At 37.7% G+C, this 21,181-nt stretch overlaps 1 protein-coding gene across 1 annotated transcript in view; it reads right to left on the reverse strand.

The window, feature by feature from the left end:
- BNC2 (basonuclin 2) overlaps positions 1–21,181 on the reverse strand; it is a 340,578-nt gene that overhangs the window by 298,516 nt on the left and 20,881 nt on the right. The window lies entirely within an intron of this gene.

The following is a 21,181-nucleotide window of genomic DNA, read 5'->3' on the forward strand; positions in this document are numbered from 1 at the left end:
TGCAAGTTTACAGTAGCAAGCTTAAATTTCAGCTTCACAGTTCTTTTCCATTTCAAAATTTCAAGACTTCCGGAAACTAAACCCCACCTCTCTTAAGCCACACATCTGTATAAATTTCCTATGAGAAAGAAGAATTTTTAAAGTTGTCATGCATGGAAACTAGTAGTGCTGCTTTTGGAGTTTTGAAAAACGTTCCCATTATACAGCATCAAAAGGTACTTTGGACTGCCAGAGCAAGACTGAAAGTTAGTAGCCTACAATGTGAATATTCCATTTTGATTTTTTTTTTCCTGGCCAAGACACTAGTTTTATGGCAAAACATTTGATCCATTATTTCCTCACTTCTTCTGTGTTACAGCATTTTTGAATGTATGTTAATACAATTGAGATTTTACATTTTTTTTGTGTAGATTCCTATTTTGTGTTTAAAAATTTCTAAAAAACTACTGCTGCCAAGACTAACAGATTATATAACATCAGAATTTCATTTTGCACAGTAATTAATACTTGAAATTAATCTTTCCCAGACTGGAGAGCTATTGGAGTTTCTTACCTACAGGCATGTTTCCAGTATTTTTGCAGTATATGTAGGTAATACTATTTGCCAACTACAATAACTAGGGCAATAAAAGGGAGAAATCTAGATGAGAGATCTTCATACCAACTTAAATACCTAGATGGAATTATTAAAACTTGTGGAGGTCAGATTAATTTAAACACAGAGGTACAGGGATGTGCAACACTGAAAGTACAAGGCCGTAACCACTGCAATTGTTAAATTAATTCATGTGGTTGTTATGTGGTGGCCTACTGCTGTTTTTAGTGACAGTTTGTTTTGGATGGTTTACTGCAGATCTACCAGTGGCTGCTGCTTTTGGAAAGACTGTCAAATATGTTTCATTCACAGTGTCTGGGTTATACAGATCTTCTATTGACATGTGCACAACTAAAAATTCTGTTCAAATTCCAGAGTAGCATCAGGCTTTTCAAAATACTTGTAAAGACATACCTTCCTGCAGATGCAGTATGCTAAAGTTCTTATGAACATTAATTTAGCATTTTCAGGATGTTAGAAAATATATTTATTTACAGCGTTTGTATTTCATAAGGCTTTCACACATTCTGCTGTTTTTACATATAATGTGAAGCAGTATAAAGAATTTGCCTGGTTTACTTTAGCACACGCCAACTATGTGAGTGTGCACAAACATTAGCGACTATGAATTAACAGTTCTAGTAATATTTTGAAATACATAAAATTTTAGAAATCGGTGTGCTGCTTTGAGAACACCATTTTTAATGTCAAAAGCTCATATAACCAAGATGTATGTAATTTTTGCCATCTTTGGATCTCACAAAAACAAATAAATAAAAACAACTGTCATACAGTTTTGGAACTGCTCTAACATTTTGTCATTTTATGCAAGTAGAAGTTTAGGTTGTATGGTTTAACTTTACATAGTTTAACCCATCTACTTTGCAGGTATGTTACTGATACACTAAGCAGTGCATTTTCCTTACTCAGTTCTCCCACAGAGACCCAGCCAGCTGGGAAATAATCCAAGAGTGTTTCAACAGACACATACAAGCAGATTAGACCCAGGTACTAAGCATAAAGATTAATCTTCGCAATGAAGAAATACTGAGGACAGCAGGCATACTGGGAAGAGATGGGACTGAGGAAAGGAGAAGATGAATTATCGGAAGGCCAATGTTACTGGATTTGATTAGTTTTGGATATTTTTTTTTTTCCCCACCCCAACTGTGGAGGTCATTCTATCTCAAGTCCTAGACAGATTCTAATTTGTTCCAAGAAGATCCTGCCACCCAACCCTAGAAGTACAACACTGGGACAGTCAGTACATTTCAGCTGATAACAGCAGCCACAGGCTACAGAGTTTTAGAGGTAGATTATAAAATTCCTATCACTAGTACTCTTAAAAATCAGGTAGTACTGGCCATTCTGGCATGGAAGCTATTAACCAATTATATATCTACCTCAGACGTACAGTTTAGAAACAATTTGGGAATTCTTAGCAAACTAATCTAGCAGAGGCTGAGAAATTCCAGATGATGCAGAGCAGTCTCTAGGAACAAAAAGGCAACAATGCTGCTCTCTGAGTATCTCAGAGGTGCACTACATGAGTCACATTAGTGTGCCTGCATACAGTACACAAAAGGATTTTAACAGTTTAGAAACAGAAGTATTCATTTTGAATCTGCATCATGCTGAATCTGTGATGAAGTTCAGTCTGTGCCTCATTTTTAGTATGAACAGAATGAACAATAGTACCCTGTGACAAACGAAGACATTGATTAAAACTGGAAAAATGGGGCCAACCTGAGTAAATCTTACTGGTTTGCCTGGTCTTGTCTGCTCATTTGCTAGTAACTAAGAACAAAGCCTAACATAGCAACTAAATGTTAACAGAGAGATATTAACACACACACAGTTCCCATCGTGGCTGAGTGATGTTACAAAATTCATCCTCTAAAGTACGAAGTAAGGTATAACCCATGTATGGTACTGTCTCCTCCAGCCTTGTGACTGAAGATGAACGTCATAACACAGTGGTGGTCATGTATACACAGTACATTCCTCCTTCTCCCCCTGATCCTAAGGAAGCTGCTTTATATGATAGAAATTAAAAAGTACTTGAAATAGGACACCACAGATGCTGAGTATTAAATAACTTGTAAATTATTACAGAAGCATCAAAGAAATACACAAATGTTCTGAATCTTCACTCACCACTCACACCGCATTTTCTCTTTTGCAAGGTGCCTTAAGATCCAAGTAGAAAATTTTTGATAAAGACTAAGTACTTTTAATGAATCACACGTCGCTTTAGCTGACAGTTTTTCATGAAATGTGGGTATTGACTCCTGCACTCCAACCAAAATAACAGTTTGTATAAACTTAGCACCTACTGAATTTACACTGCAGCTTCTTCTAGAGAGTTGGATACAGCTCACTTTCCCAATCCACTCTCCACTGTCTTACTACATGCAATCTGTTACTTTATGCTGTTAATTTGCTTTCTGTATTTCATTCCAGAAATGACTTCTATTTTTGATAAGCCATTTGCACAAATAGAAACTGTACTTTTCTAATTATGCGGTATCCTTTTGGTAAGAAGAAGTATAGAATGTAACAGGTTGTTAATAATGATATAAAATAATACTTTTTGAAGAGGAATCTGTACTTACATACTTGCTTAACTGTACTTTGACATGTGAAAGTTGGTATGAAGGATTTATGTCCAGCGGTTAGGAAAAGCAACTGGCTGTGAAGATGTACACTTACTCCTCAATATCAAATGATGTGCTATGGGATACTGGGTAAATAATTTCATTTTGTGATTCTGTTTATCCACATATAAAATTCAAGTAATAATATGTAACTTTGCACAGGCATGCTGCAAGGCTTACTTATCTGATGAAAGATGCTATAGCCAAGTATTTGCTACTTTAAACACCTGTCCATAAGGAAATTGAAGTTATGCAATGCTCCGTTTACTCCCTCTTAGACAACCTATACATACTTCTTTTTTTTTTTAAAAGAAAAAAAAAAAAAAAAAAGGAAAACCAAGCAAAATTGAAAAATGCATCATCATTCCTTCCTGGACTTCTTGCATACTTTTTAGGTGATTTCTGTATAACGCATGGCTGCATCTCCTTAGCACTGCAACCTGTACTCATAAAATGCCACTTGACACTGCACCTGGGACACTGTAACCTCCGTGGACTAAAAGGATTTGGTTTGTCTCGTCCCTTCTGATTATGCAGCGTATGCTAGGAACAAGAGTGTGTGGCGACATGGATCAATGGACTGCACACTCTGTTTTCTAGTCCTGCTTGTTTCGACTCTTCATTTCTTGTTCCTTGTACTGCCTTTAACATTCCCTCTACGGGAGAACGGGAGCCATGTGTTTTATTCACCATACTGTCCCAACAAAAAGAAAAAACCTTTTTTAAGGAAAAAAGGATGTAGAAGTGGTCATGAAATTCTCCTCCTCCTCTGATACTGTAAGCAATTTAAGGTTCAATCATTCAATCTGAACTTTAATATACATGATTTGCACCTAAGAAATTGCAGGAATGAGAAGGAAGACATTTAATCATGTATTCACACCCTTTGTCTTCCATTTGTCCTTCTCTGTTCCCCACCAAGAAAAGAGAATAAAGGAAATCCCAGGCAGGGATGATGACAACACTTCAGTCAAATGACAAACAAGGCAATTTGTAAAGAATACTGTAGAAAGAAGCCTACTAAAAGATTTCCAACATGGAATTTAACAATCTGTCAAGCACCACACCCAGAGAAAAGTTGGGAGTCAGTCAGCATTGTATCATTTGTACTCCTACAGTGCATTACCGATGTAAACCACATAGGTCCACAGGGACATACTAGTGCCTTCTCACTGCATATTAACTTTAAGTCCTAAGGCATTCAGAGAGATAATGGTATTCAGCATACAGTCAGGTCTCAAAGGAAACAAAAATGCATCACGTGTCAGCTGTATGTGTGTTCCCTCTCATATTTATGTAACATATATGATGCATATACAAATACAGAAACGTATAATTATCTTGAAAGACAAAAAGAGTCAACTGTTTGGAGACTATTCATTAAATCCTGATTTCACTGACTTCAGTAACTAACTCCCACTGATTTCAGTAGAGTGACTTCAATAGGAACGTTAAGATTGCTGTGTTGATTGCACATTTAAAAAACCTTTCAAAATTTTTTGCTATGCGTAAATACTAAAAGGTAGCTGGTTTCAGCGGTAAGGAAAAGGAAAGCAAAAACAAATGCACTACATGAACAAAATCCCTTACAAATTCATGGTACTTTTTCTTGCTTTCTCATTACACTATGAACAGCTATACTACGAGATTCCCTCGGTGGGGTAGAAAGCAACTTAAATTTGGGTATTATTATTTGAGAGGCTATCTGCCTCTGTGGTCAGAGCACTTCCTACCAATTCTCCTTTGGAATATCAGAAAGACACCTGGGGTTTCTGAGGCTGACAAGCTCTGAAATGCTAGTGTAACAAAGAGCATATATTGTCTCACCATAGCAGCACTCAAGGTGTGTGGGGAGGAACTATTTTTTTGAGGTACTGCCAAGACAACTTTTTTTGTCTTCAAAAAGGACATGATGTCAATTCTTACTACTGTTAAAGTTACTAAGAGACATCTCAGGTTCTATCTACTCTCCTGGAAGGAATCAAGGTTGACCACTGCTGGCCATGTGACATCCTGAACTTACATGAGACCAAAGATAAGAAAAATCATCCAGTATACCTGTACTAACAGTAAAAACATACCTCTCAAAGAAAAAAATTACAACTAATTAATCTTTCTCTTTAAAAGGCCTGCCTGTACACAGAATTTGCCACCAAACTTAAGAGAAACATATAGTTGAATAAAGACAGCAATTCTCAAGAAATCATGATGTCATGATAATTCTGCAATGGAAAAATGAGTGATAAAATTGTTGTTGGAGCTCCAGGTAGCATCTCTTTAAGTCTCAGGAATGGGTATATTCAGCACTGAGGCAAACAACAGTGCTTGACCAAAGGCTGAAAACATATTAACACAGACGTATCTGAAGTCAAAGAGGGGAAGGGGGAGGCAGGAAGTAGAGAAATATTATGGGCGTTGATCTCCCATCACTTTAGTCACAGTTATAAGCTACCAGAAGAGTTTTCATTAAAAGGTACTCAGCAAGATGCCAGACCCACTGGGAAACAGGGCACTTCACTAAAGACAGATCCTAATCAGTCAAATAACTGTGGTATTATTAAAAAAAAAAAAAAAAAAAAATGCCTACCACACACGGATGCACATTGGAGATGGCTGAAGATGCACCTAAAATGATTTTAGGTCAAAACTTTTCAGGATTAAAAAATTATCCACAATCATATGGGTAACAAGGACAAGAGAGAGGTACCACCTTCACAGAGAACATGAAAAAACATGGTTCATATGGCTGCTTCTGCTGTTCTTGCTGTTCTTTCTGTTGTTGCTGAAAATACCACTGGTTGAGGGTGAACAAGTGAGGGAAAGCCTGGGAGCCACTCGTTGTTCATAATACGATGTGGAAGGATGTGAGGTTTGGGTGTTAAATCTGTGAGAGTTCACTGTTAAACAGGGTAGGAACAAAAGCAAGGTGCTGAAGTCAGAACTGCCTCAGCCAAGCTGGAGCCAGAAGGATCAATCATGTTATTTCTTGCCTCACCTTGGGGAAGATTGTTAGTAGAAGATGAGTCAGGGAAGCTGTGCTTAAATATCTTTCCCCACAACATCAGGAATACAAGAACCTTGGAGCAGAAGCACTGGCATTTCTTGTTGACATCTGAAGGGAAGAAGCACACCTCAGGCTATCCTCTGTCCTGGAAAGCAGCACAGAGGGCATCATCCTTTTTCTCCCATTTGTGATCTGCTGCATCTTGAAACAGGTAAATCCATTTGGCAATTAGTTACAGGCTGGAGACAGATAAGAGGTACAGGGATGTTCTTGGAGACATCTGTTACATAGACCATCTCCTTGCCCACCAAAAGGAGTGGATCTCACATCACCTTGTTAATACAAAGTATGGTGGTCATACTTGCTGTCATCTGTTCATGATGGCCTTACTATGTAAACTGAAGGCTGGTCACAGGCATCTTCCTACTCTGACCTCTCAAGACACTGAAATGTACATTAAGTCTTTGGTTCTGAAGTGTCCAGTGAAAAAGCAAGTCTAGTAGAGATCAGACTTTTCCAGTCTGGAAAGCAACAACGAAGAGAAAAGCATCCTTTGCCAACTATTGACTAGTTTTTGCTTTCTACTTACAGAGGGAGTCATCATGATGCAGAATAGTCACCAACATGTCCACCAAATGGGGCACTCAGCAATATAAAATGTTCAAATGACATCTGCATTAAATGAACGTGCAGTGTTGTATTTGGTTGCACATTAGTGCAGGATGTCCTACAACCAAATATGGCCACATTCCATTCCAAGAGAATAAAGGTAACCTGAGTCACCTTGTTAGCTTTGTCAGAGCTAATAAAATCAACGGTACAACTTTTGGCAAGAGACAATTCCAGCACAGTTTTCAGTAAGTTGCACCATCTGTTTTATAAGACAAACTTAATAGATATGGACTGATGACAATTCGTTTTTTTTTAATGTCTTCAGGGTCTTCATTAAAAGGTCCAGTATGAGGTGGTATCAGAAGCGGCAGAGCCTACCACAAAGAAAAGGCATAGCAGAAAGAACCTTGCAGGTTAAAATAAAAACCTTGCTGGAGCAACAAGAATGTCATCAGCCTGAACTTTAATTCTGGAGTTCAGTCCTCTTGAGTCCAAGACTGACAGATCTCCTATTTTTCCCCTGGTTCTCAGAAACAGCTGCTATAAAACAACTTTCCTCCAATGTGAAACAGTTTTAGGTGGTCACATCATTCCCCTAACAATTCACTTCAGAATACTCATTTGATGAGTCTCTGAGAATGATTAAGAGGGGGGCTTGGAGTAAGTCAGTGTTGAAAATTGGTGAGGTACCGTATCACACTCCTGTAGACTGCTTATGAAGGTCTGAAGAATATCTAACAGCACAGTCCCAAAGAGATGACAAGAAAGAGAGAAAATAGGACAAGGCATTTTTTCCAGCATCACTTGCAAAAGAGTTTGGAGGCTCAATTGTGTATTTTCATTAAAATTCATTCTGATAAACAGTGCTAATAGCTATGTTGCCTCCTTCTGAGCGAATCATACTGTATATAATCTGCTTGAGAAACAAGAGAAAGCTGACAAAATGAGCTTGGATGTGAATGAGAAACTCATATTTTTTGACAGCTGAATGGCAGACTCTAGAAGAATGTAAGGAACGTCAGGAATCCTTGACTAAGAGTGAAAATCTCATCTTCAGAAATTATTTCTGATGCTAGATTTCCAGATCAAGCACTGGATATTCTGTATGATGCAAACTGATTTTTGCTGAGATTAATTCTCGCCTTGTCCAGAACTGAGGCCAAAGCCCTCCACAGTCCCTCCAGACTTTCCAGATGAGATGGACAACTGATTATTTTTCTCAGAAGTTATCAGTTAAAGTGACTCTCATAATCCTTTCACACTGTGTGCCTTCATTCCTCTGCAAGTGAGAAGGACAGGACAGAATAATCAAACAATGGATGAGCCCTTTCAATTAAGAGAAGTGATTATTACATGAAGGGCAGTCCTGGAGATGGGACACCTCAGACAAATTAAATATTCTGAAGAAGAAAATGTAAGATAGCATCTAAAATAAAGAAATAAAACTGATTTAGTTGCTGGAACACCACTACTGAAAATTTCTTCACTCAGCCAGACAGGATTGGAAAAAACCCAAGGTGTGAGATGGACTGGCCTCTATAGATGCAGTCACAGCATACATACATGCGTTACAAATAATGCTGAATCAGAGAACAATCTACAGCCCTCCACAGCAGGGTATTTACATTCAACCATAGTCTGAATGTACATATATAAATGTCAGAGAAAAAGCTACGAATATGCACCACAACTTACTTACACAAGAAGATCAATTATCCCACTGTGTCTGTGAATACTATTACTCAACTTTTGTCCCACGTTAGGGAAAGGACCAGGATCATTGTAATTATTTTATCAAAAGTACCTGACAGTCAGCTACATTAGTGTCTCCGTAGGCTCACCAATCCTGGTTTTGTTCTTAGACTTTCCATGAATAGAGATTGCCAGAATTGGATGGCCAACTTGTTTTGTAGGATGGCACAAAGCAAGACTTGGATAATAACTGTAAGCCTGTTTTCATTTTGACTTCAGAGGTTTCAAAGTTGTCTCTCCAGAGGCAAAAGATCAGTTAACTGCACTGTGATGCACAGCTCCCTACCCATAAATATCTTATTAGTACAATGAAGAGAAGCAGGCCTCTTAAATCCATGATGGGGATATTAGTATATTAACATAGGATCCACAGCCTACAGAGAAATATGCATTAACATACACGTGTTAATCCAACCTATCTAATCTAATCTAATCTAATCTAATCTAATTCCTATTGGTACATCTAGGTAACTTCTATGAGCAACTGAGCATTTTCTAATACTTTGATGAGAGGCTGATAAGGAGTCTGAGGTACTACAGACACAAACCAAAGAGTGAGAAACTGGCAGAACATAAACCACAGAAAACAAGTTGGTTGAAAGGCATCGTTACATTCTGTGACATTGCTGAGCTAATGGCCAGTAAAATGTAAAAGAGTAGTAAACCTGGATCTTAGAAATTACAGAAAATAAGATAATACTGCAGGTAATGTCTGCACATTAAGCATCAATGTGTTAAAGGATGTAAGGGGAATAGAGGCAGGTAGTTCAGTGGTTACCAAAACTTCTACTGTTTGATTTGGCATTGATGAGGAACAATTTATGACACACCAAGATGCTTCTGGAATGTTCTAGTAAAAATATACAGCAAAAAACAGATTACACGTAGCCTCAAAATGCTTTCAAAATCTCTTTTAGACACGATGTGAAACCTAGCAGTAGCTAAACATGCGTCAGTAAAATGAATCTAAGCATCCTTGGCTGATGGTCATAAAACTAAATTTAAGTACAAGCAATCTTTCTTCCTTTTTTCCCTTCACCTCTTTTTAAATATTGTTTATGTTACAACTTGATTCTATCTATATTAGCCTAACTAACCACATTATCATATTTAAGTTCCCTACACAGCTCAATGTTCATCATATGTACAGGTAACGGGCAGCCATTGCACATATTCTGATTGCAGTCATGAAAATCTCTAGTCATTCAACAAAATCTGTAAATTATATTTATATCATAGCATGATATATCATTATATAATATATTTTCAGTTTTCTAAATCCTACTCCAGATAAGTGAGTCTGAAAATGTAACAAATGATGATTTGATCTGGCATTAAGCATGTAAGAAGAGAGTTCAAGATACATTTGTAGCTCTGCTGTACACCCCATAGTCACAAAAGAAGCACATCCCAAACAGGTAGACACTGTGAAACAAGTCCTTCTTGCACAAATAAAGACAAGACAGAAGAGGACAGGTCCTAAGCCACTCTGAGCGACAAGTTCCCAGTGAGTCTCCTATATAGCAGTTGACATGTCCTGATTCCTGTCCCAAGTCCTTCTCCATCTGCTTAGAGCTCCAGTGATCCCACTTCCCTTGTACACAACAGGAAATTTACCACATCTTCAACAGAGCTACATAGATGTGTCTGAGGGATAGAGGTGACTTAGCAGGCATGAATTTATATGCAAATCTCAGCCCCAAAGGTTTGCTTGCTACTTAAGCCTTTGTGAACTTTTTTCTTACTTGCTCAATTGGAAAATTTACGTATTTATTTACATGTAATTTAAAAAAAAAAATTACTTTAGGTTGATACTTCTTTTTCCTTTAACGACCTGACAAACAGTAGTATAACTGCATAAATCTTGCCTGAGGTGAAAGTTGGAGTTGAGCCTAATCACTAGCTGGAGACATTGTTCTGGCTAACTTAGGCAGAACACATTTGTACTGTATGCCTGAACAATAGTTAAGCAGTACAGTTAAGGATCCCTTTTAGCAGCTGTCGATTTTGATTAACCCTTTTCTAGATTACCTAAGAGCACACTTTTCTGCTTTACATTATTTAATTTGCATTAGAGTATAAAGTTGGAGGCAGTGAGTGGACTCTGAGCTCAGCAGAGTGTAAATATACACACAGAGACATGATTAGCCTTCAAAGAAAGTTTATGCAACTTTCTGAAATGCAGACTAGCACCTCCTTACACACTATACAATTCATGCAGCAGCACTGGTTTTATTTCCAGAATAAACCACAAGTCTTTGTATTTGCCTGTCTTGAAGTAAGGAATCAAAAGTGAAGCCATGAAAGTATAAGAAGGTAACAAAGTTGAATAAAATAAATAGAGATAATATAAATGTGCCTAAAATATGTATTTAGAAATATATGATTGCAACTGGACATCATTTGAAAAAACTGACCAAATATTATTTTGGTCAGCATTTACTGAAAGACAAATGAATTCTACAGTAAAAGAAAATCATAGTTTTTCAAAGTAATATGTAGTTCTTATAATCCTCAAATTATTTCATTCTACTGTTCCGTGGTTTTTAAGTAAGCTTAAGTTTCTTGTGTTATGCTACTATGTAGATAGGAAGTACTTAATTCCAAGAGGTCATCAAAACTATCAAAACTTTACTAGAGCAAAAATATTTCACCACCACTGTGACTTCCCAACATCCTGCAACATCCTGCATGACCTGTCCTTGCCTGTTTCCATCTGTGTCTGTTTACATAAGCCCTTAAATTTAAACAAATTCAATGCCCGATCTTGAACTACTCCTCAATCCTCAATAGCATCACTGGGCAGAATATATACTGGTATGTTTAGAGATGGTCTGATCAGATTTTCTGATAAATTACAGCAGAATTTTTCCTCAGGTAAGAGTGTCCTCATTAATTTTCTCTCTAAACTATACTCATTAGTACTTATCAGAAAAGCAACTTGTATATTTGCTCCTTGCTCACCACTGAAAGAGGCCTAAATGAAACCCACAGTAAGGACCAGCTCTGCAGAGCTTCAGAGCTAGAATCTGGATTTAAATCTGAATTTTCCAGCTGTTACTTCACCTGTACAGCACACTGAACCAATTTAACACATGATGATGCTGCAGACTAGGCCCTTCATATAAAAAGTAATTCATTCTAAAAAATGCTTAGCTGTTTTGGCTTAAAAGAGCTCTTCATTCATGCTAGAGATCTCTAAACCATCAACCACTTAATCTACATTAATTCTAAAATGAATTTTCTCTACTCCTGATAGTATTATTTTCTATGAATCCAATCAGAACTCAGTTTATACATGCATAAATAATTTGTTTTGCAAAGATCATCATATCTCAAAACTTCTCATTTCAGCCATCGGGCTTGTTTGTTTGTTTTAATATACCAAAAGACTGCAACACCATTAATAAGGTGTTTATATGTCTGCTATAGGCTTTCCAAAACCCTGAAGAGACTCATCAAGAATCTTTAGAACATCAGAATCACTCATCCTTGATTCATGAATCTCTCATCATGAAAATGTACAGGAGACTCTCTGATAGCAATGAAGGCTTATATTGGCATATATAAACATAAATGACAGAGGTCTCTCCCCTTTACATCAAATAGCATTTCAAGAAGGAGAAAAAAAAATGGAGGAAACATAAAAAAATTCTGCTTACTGTGAAGAACATGTCCACTGTTTCCAACACTAAAGTAAACATTAAACATTTTTCTTCTACCAAAAAAGTGTGTTTAACACTGCCAAAGTCAGCTTAGGAATCTGTACTGAGGCACTTCACTTGGAACTCATAGTGTGAGAGACACATGTTTTTCACAAATGCAAATTTCTCACAATTGATCCAGTCTGGTCCCCTCTCGCTCCCAGATTTACAGCTTAATTACTATTTTTTAAAAAAATTTGTAAAAGGTAAAAGGTGAAGAATTTCACTTAGTATTAGAAGACAGGTAGTTTCTTTCTCCCTCTGTTTTGCATTGCTACATCTGGAAATAAATAATTAACAACATATTAATGTAAATATAATAGCAAATATTGGCAAAGTTGTAGCAGCATACTCATAACCCATATACGCAGCACTGGCCTTCTAAAATTACTTCATTTCAAATCCTTAAAAAAGCAATCCATTAAGAACTTTACAAGGAGAGTGCCCAAGGCTAGTTTAGAGGCTGATTGATGTCACTGAGACACATTACAAAAAGAGAGGTTAAAAAATATGTAATAAAAATCTCATGCTTGATAAAAAATGTAATGCTGTGACATATAACTTCCAGATAAAATATGGGTTTCCACCATAGTTTTATACTGATCTCTGCTATTATGTTTTTACTGAACAGGAATAAGAACTCCGTATACTCCATTTCAGGGAAAACATTTTAGAAGCCTCATTCTATGCAGCAGTAAATTTAATAAGCATGAACACTTTGATTCTTTAACACCTTAATAGTCATATTTCTGTTTTCAGTCTTATATGATTTACTGCAGTTGTTTGACAAAGAAACACAAAGCACAACTGGAAGAACCACAAAAGCACCCTGTTTTACAAGGTAGGTAGAGATAAATTTGGGAATGCGCAGGAGCTCAGGAGAGGAAAGAAGTGAGAAGCTGGATGAAGATTTTAGGTCCTGGGTGGCCTGAAGTTTAAAGATACGAACTTAAGCACCCAACTGGAGGGCTGGGTGGGAGCCTACTTATGTGCATACACACATTTCCCTATGTGCAGAAACAAAAAAAGCAGAAGAAACAGCAGTGTACAGCCCTGATCTGCCCTTGATTTTCAAGGAGTTTCTTCTGGAAATCTGGTGAATAAAAGAACAGAAGAATCAAACCTCTGTCTCCTTAGCTTTTACTAAGCACACTCCACACTGGCAAGCAACTGTATACAGTGCTTTCAAAAGCATATTGCTGTGTAGGAGTGATGACTGAGTGCCCTCCAGGCACCTCAAATGCAATGCTGTCACTTCTAGTCACTACTCAGCAGGGCTAATGCCATACCTGTTATGACAAGAATCAGCCACTTAAAGGCAACCACGCCTCTGCCCCCACAACACATACTTGGAAGAAGGTATGAGCCGCACAGTAACGTTTTAGGTGTTGCCAGGGAGAAGCAATCTTTCCTATAAACACTGAGGAGGTGAGAAGCACTGAAAATTAATAAACTCAGAGTATTAAATGGAGGAGGACTTCTTAGTCAGAGTCCAAATAATTGCTATGATTTTGTACTACTTCCTGTTGTCTATGGTCAGAGAAAGTAAAAGATTAAGATGCCATCTGACCAGACCAAACTGGGTTTTAGTTGTCAGCCTAAACCTGCCATCTGGTGTCAAGATACAGCAGATTACACCCCAGATGTGATCCTTCAAACAAACTGCATTTCTGCCCCCTTCCTCACTTTCTGCAGTGCAAGCAGAGAAGAGGATTTATCAAAGATGTGAATTAGCAGAAGTTTATTTCTTAGTAGTGCAACTGTTAATAAGAACAATCACATCACCAGGTAAAATTTCACACACATGCAGAAAAAAAATAATTACTGTTCCACACTCTCCATCTGCCAGTTTTCAGTGCCATGGAAATATGTCTGCGGTTGAGAAAGGAGGTATGAATTTCTTGCTAGCAAAATATGCAGGTTGGCCCACCTCAACCATTTGAAAGTCTTCTGAAAACCCAGTATTTGTTTCAGGGCACAGTAAGTTTTGAAATCTTTGTCTCATTTCTTTACTTCTTTCTGTCGCAATATCTCTTTCCACAATTGGGGTGGAGAAGGGTTATGCAGCGCTATCATTTGCACCTCATTAGTCTTGGGCTGGAGCTTTGAGAAAGCTGATACTCCCTCTAAATTTTTACAGATGCTTCTAGTTTACCAGTTCATGACTGCACTACTAGGAAAGACTTCCTGCCACTAAACTGCTTGCTGGCATGTAAGCTGAATTTCAAAATCCCTGAAAAAAGTAAAGCTCTGTGGTGCTCACTTGCCTTATTCTTGAAGAAAAAAAAACGTATCCTGAAAAAACACAGTAAAACTCTTCACTCCTAACCTGTGCGACTAAAGCCCTTGGAAATATTTCCTTAAAATTGCAGCACATCTTGATTTTGAAACTCCCCACAGAAATGTTCATTAACAGGAAGGTATTTGTGGAGGTGTTTGTGGTGTAAATTAGTATTATGACACAAGAACAAAGTAGGGAGAATAATTCATCAACAGATACTTTGTGTTTTGCCAAAATCTAGATATTTTCCTTTATTTTCTACATGTCACATGCATAATCTTTCACTCAGTACTAGAAGATTTATACAAGAGTTTCTTCCTTCTCCACAGTGTTATTATGCCCTATACTCCCTTCCCTAAAGGGTGAGAACTCTCTTTGATGTTGTGGGGGGGTTTTTAATTGTTTTTTATTTTGCTTTGTTTATAAAGGTTTTGGAGAGTTTTCTGAACTTCCAAGCAGGTGACACTGGTCTGTTCTTAATCTTTAGTGCTTTAGTAATGTTAAGGCTAATGACGAGGGACACAGATCCCCTGATGGAACTAAATGCATTCCAAGCTCCCCGACCCACTCAGAGCAGTAATCCCCTGCAGCTGGAACTTACTTACCACCATGCACAGCTAATACATTTTTTAAAAGCTAGTCACCAGTGACAAATGTAAACTGGACTGAGCAGCTCTCATCTCCTATCCCCAATCTTCTCTCATAACCCTGAGACCTGCTATTTCAGTGATGGATATGATCTGCCTTTTAAAGCTACCAAACCAGAGTTGTATAGCTCTATTCTAAGTGACTCGGAGGTTTTAAAAGCATCTTCAGCTGTCAGACTTGAACAAAAACAAAAACCGTCATTCTTTACACAAACATTTCACAACTGGGAAAACCATCTTAGTTGGCTTTATCACTACCATTCTGAACCCACTATTTATTTAGATGTTACATGCAAGACATCTGTACAACACAATTACAATATCTGCTTGATGCTATTAAGCTGCTTTCTGCTTTCTGTTGTCTTAATAAAACTGCTGCTTGATATGGGAATGAAATCCAAGACCAGGGTTCAGTTCTGCTGATGGCAATCTGTTGCTACTACAAAAGCACTCCAGCCTTATCACTACAGAAGTTCCAGCCTTACAGTACAAATCCTGTGCATATGGTACAAAGGCAGACTTACATTCAGTTTCTCCTAGTTAACTGAGGACTACTCAAATTTACACATGGGCAAATTACAACAGAAGCCATTTTTCCAGATATTTCAAGGGAAAGGAGGACTGTTTCCAAAGAAGCATCCTCTCCTCACCAACTTCCACAGAAGCCCACAGCTGAACAACCCAACGTTAAAAGTATGTTCCAAAGAAAGCAGTGAAATTTAGAGGGAAACCTTAAGTCTAAATATGAAGAAAAATATTATATCACTTGGAGGAAAGGGAAAAAAACTTCCAGTGATGACATAATTATAACAAAATATCTCTGACAGGAATGAAAATAGAAAGGGCTTGGTGGTAGTAGAATTGTTTCATCTAGATTCTTTTAAAATAAGGGTTCATATAGCACCTTATTTCTGTTTATTAAATTTCCCAGATAACTGGCATTAATTACCATGATTTAAGTGATATTACCAATAGGACTTGGAAATAGCTACGAAAACACTGACTACAATACTTAAATTTCATTAGATTTAATTACTGCAAAGTTACATCTGGTGAGGGAAACATAATTATATAACTATCCTCAGCATTCTAACTTGAGCTCAGTCTCTGCATATTACATACTTAAGTATCTAATTTAGGTCCTAAAATTCACTCCAGTTAATAATGTGTAACTAGCAGAAACATAAAGAGACAGTGACAAACAGGTCTCTATGAATTAAAATCAGGTCTAATTATGTGACCTTTCTGTGTCCCTTAGAGCCCTCCTGAGGGCAGGTATTTCAAGCAGTCTTGGTGACCAGTCTCAACAGTAACCATGCAAATGGAATGTGTAAGATGGGAAAAAACACCTCCAGTACTAATGAAGAAAGCAGAAAATAATTTGCTTTATAATCAAGGTTCTGCTCCATTTTCTTCCATTTCCTTCTGCATGTCACTGTCTGTCATATTTCCCTAATTTAAAAGCAATCAGCCAGCCCCCAAATAATTAAACAAAAACCTTTATCTAATTTTCACTTTGAATATAGCACCATGGGATTTCAAATAGTGCATGCAATTATAAATGCACACACTCTTTTTGCATGTAGTAACACTCAGAATTCATAAATTAATCCAACACCAACATAAAATTTAGAAACAGACTGGACTACCAACATGTTAATGATGGGTAAGTGGTGCTTTATGGCAAGAATGTCCCTGCTGTCACGGGTACTGCTTTTTGTTAATATGGCTACTGCTACAAAGGTTTAACAATACCAAATATTCTTAAGGACCACTTTCTAAATTTACGGCAATGTGTACATATTTGTAAGACCTGTCATGATCTTAGATAACTTATTGTAATCCACATATTTTTTTCAGTGTTATAATGCTTACTACTCAAGTACAAAATATGGCACAGATTTCATCATAATGGAATTGAACTATGGCAACAATAGTCTGTAAATACACACAAAAAAATGCAGTTGGTATCACATTAGAAAAATGAGATCAAAGTAAACTAGGAATTTTTTTTTAACAAAATATAATTTAAAAATAGCATCCAGTGCTCTGCTTTAATCCACAGCAAAACTGCTAATGTAAACAAAACAGAAACTGTAACAAGTATAAAAATGTAGGAAACCTTCTAAGAAAGCTGAAATGCAATATTTTGTATAACTCATAACTAAGATAAACAAAGAGGTGTAAAAAACAGGGATGGATCTGAAGAGTTGATGTATTACACCAGAGATATCTGACAAAAAACCCTCAAAGCTATGACTTTACTAATAAACTTCTACACATTTCCGAGTCAATGCAAACACTAAGAAGCAGATTTAAAGACAATTACAACGCACAAAATGGAAATTCCTAGCCCTGTATGAAACCCCACACTGCCACTGGCAGACCTTGTGTGAAATGAGTACTGTCTCTTTAAGATCGAGGACCTGCTACACTTAAGCAGTCTGCAGCCAAGGAAAAGTTCTGAAGTTAAACTCTCAGGAGCAAACATTTTCTACTTGTGAAGTAAACTCTGTTGAAAGACAGCAGACTACGGTCCCACCAGTAAAAACAGGAAAGTTTTCAGCCAGTGACAGCTCTGCCTACAGACGAGAGAAAAAAAGAAGAAAAGTGTCACAGACTCACTTTATTAAACCATATGCTCATTGCCCTGTGAAGAAAGCAGGGTCACTAATTAGTTCATTCTGTGAAAGAAGCCCCTCCTGATCCCGTTGACTTTTGTCCCCCCGGTTAGCTCAAGCTATTTCTGTCATGCAACTTGAAAATCACTGGAGGGAAGAAGATCGCCATAACAACCGCTGAAATGATCTTGTGGAATGTGTCTAGTGGCACTGGAATAACCTGAATATGTGCTCCAGATGTGTCGGCTGTCACGGAAAAAGTAAACACATCTGATGGACAACGTATGACTAGATGGCCTCACGGTTGACTCCAGAGAGTTGGGATGGAAGGGAGGGAAAGGAAAGGAGGCAGGGAAATGGAGTCAAGGGCCAGGCGAGAGTCACCCTGTGGACCTGTGCAGCCTGGCAGGCTGAGAGGGGCAAGGACTGGGCTTGATTGTTCCATTCCTGTCCCTCCTCTGAGTGGCCTCTGTGGGACTGCTGCAGCCCCTGTGTGTTTCTGTCTGGCACAGACCTGTGAGCTTTTGGGAGCATACTGAAATATGAACTTCTGGGGGGAGGAGGAGAGGAAGAGGGGTTTCATGATGCTTGCTTCTTAAAGCTTGTGTGTCAGTAGACAGTTTTATTTTTTTTAAGGCATTCTGCTTCTACATTCCCAGTCCCTTCTCACAGAAATAACTTGGCCTGTCGCCTTCAGTATACTACAAAGCAAAGCATTTATCACATTGCTGAAAAAGGCGAACTGAAAATAAGTTATATTTTCAAAAGCTGGGCTTAGCTTGTCCCCCACACACTGACAGGCACCCACTTTATCTTTTTCAACATCACTTCTAGTAAGTAATAAATAATATCTATTTACAGTTATCAAAGCATATACCTGTATTTCTAATGAAGATAAAACCGAAGGAAATAATCTGGGTTATGATTAGGGTACCTTTCCTACCCATTTAAAAAAATGAAACAAAACAAAAAAACCCAAACAAACAAAAAACAAAACAAAACGAAACAAAAAGATGCTGCAGCTGATCAACAGTTAAGAATATATAACTAAAGAGAAGTATTATTGTTCGAGCTCTATGATCCCTATCTACAAATTATCATGCATATATAAAAAATCCGCAAAAAGAAATATGCACCTGTACAAGGCATTTCTGAAGATACCATAGACTGTACAATGGTCCACCTGACTTGGTGAAGCTGTGGCATCAGGAGACCAGTACAACACAGCACTAAGCAAGTGTTTTGCCATGATTTTACAGAGGTAGGAGTAAATCCATAGGAAAAATATCAAGAAAAACTGTCTTGAATTTATTCTGTACAGTCAAGATTGGCTCAGCCCAAGACTTCAGACAGAACACACACAACCTCTGCCTTTGGAAGAAGTACTCTATGTTCAGGCACTCTGGGGCTGGATAAAGAAAACTTACAGCTGGGGCCAATTTCTGCTAAACTCAAGTGAAATTTAACATGTCATAGGAATTTCTGCATACATTCCATAATAACAAGAGAGAACAAAAACCTCAAATAAAAAATGTTATGTTAAAAACTTTACAGTTCTTTGGAGAACTCCAGAATACAGTCATAAAACAGATCCATGTGGTCTTTTAAGAAATACTTTATCTATTTGTTTGCTAAAAAGGTTTTAAACTAAGTATTTCAGTATTTCAAGTCAATAATTTTATAATTATGCCTCAGTTATGAATTTACAAAAACAGTGCATGTTGCCAGTTCCCTTATAGCTTCATTTATCTGGGTTCACAAGACAATCTAAATCTGAAGAGAAAAGCAAGTGTTGACCGCCTCCTCCAAAAACACATACCAGATATTTTATTGCAAACCTATAGGGAACAGAATTCAGTTAATTAGAGATAATTGCATGTACAAAGTGCCTAACTGCAAACAATTCACAGTGCTTGTTTCGTTAAAAATGAAGCAGGCTTCAAAACTCGACATTTTAATTAACTGGAGAGAGAAGATGACATGATGGCACTTCCCAAGATGGCTGACATGAAGAAGTTCCCAAAACTTTGTAATTGCCTCTTTTTGTGTGAGATATCAGCAAATTTGGGACAAAGAAACTTTACCAGTCAACACTGATGAAAGTCATGGTGGACTAGCCTCGATAATCAGCAAATAAGTATATCTTCAGCAGGTCTTCTCTTTCCATATTTAGACATAGTTTAACAGTATTACCCAGACAATCAAAGAACTAATCATCCGGAGAGATGTAGGGCAAGATGACAAAGTTTCATCACTGCCGATCCCTCCACATATTCTTCCACTCAAGGGGACCTCATTGGGAAAGGACTGCAGACAGCCAAAAATTCACCTTTCATAGGAAACTCTTTGCCTTCCAAGCAAATACAGCAAAACATAACACTGCCAAACAGCAAGCCAAGCAATGTAAAAGAACACAGACTTCTAACAGTTAATGACTATCAGAAAAAATACCTGACTCAACAAGAAGAAAAAAAATAAATGTCTTACAACTTTTTTAGCCTAGTAAGTTTAATGTTAAATTATAATCATGGTAACAAGACCTTAAGGTCCTAGATATCATGCAGCACTAATGGGCCAGACTCCTACTGTCTGTAAGACAGGAATGCACCACATCATTTTTTGTATAATCAAGAGTACTGGGTTCTAAGCATGGAATTTTTCTCCAGCTAGGACCTACATTATGTACAACAGTTAAAATACTCTTAGTTACACCGAACAGTTCTGTTGCTAATAATCAGAGAATTGTTATACTTGGCAGGAATGGGACTATGCTTACACTCGGAGTGTCTACTCCAGTGACTGACTGAGCCAGGTCCTAAGTGAGGACTTGTATTGTTACAGACCATACCTCCACAAACCTTGTTGCTTATACCCATGCTTGGTTGCACCTGTATGCTAATATCAAAACAGTTATAGAACAAAAACCCACACTTTTTCTGTGGAACAAATTAGATTCCCTCCATGCTAACTGCTGTGGGCAACCAATCTATAAATCACGTAAGTTAAGGAATGACTCAGAAGTTAAGCAAAAAAGTCCCAAACAACTCATATACACCACCACCACCAAACAGTAACAGTTCATAAACTCTCGAAGTAAGTATAATGCTGAAGTAAAAAATTAACAAATCTTAATTCAAAGCAAAGTACTGTCATATTATCTTATTCAACTGTGGTGATGTAGGTGTCAAGGTGTTGGCAATGGGTAGGCTGTAGGGGTGGTCTCTGTGAGAAGCAGCCAGGGGCTGCCCCGTGTTGGACATAGCTGGCTCTGGTGGACCCACCGCAGGACACAGCTGAGCCCCTCAGCC

This window comes from Tyto alba, unplaced genomic scaffold, assembly GCF_018691265.1.
Source record: "Tyto alba isolate M040663 unplaced genomic scaffold, T.alba_DEE_v4.0 Super-Scaffold_42, whole genome shotgun sequence".
In the NCBI taxonomy this organism is placed as follows: Eukaryota; Metazoa; Chordata; class Aves; order Strigiformes; family Tytonidae; genus Tyto; species Tyto alba.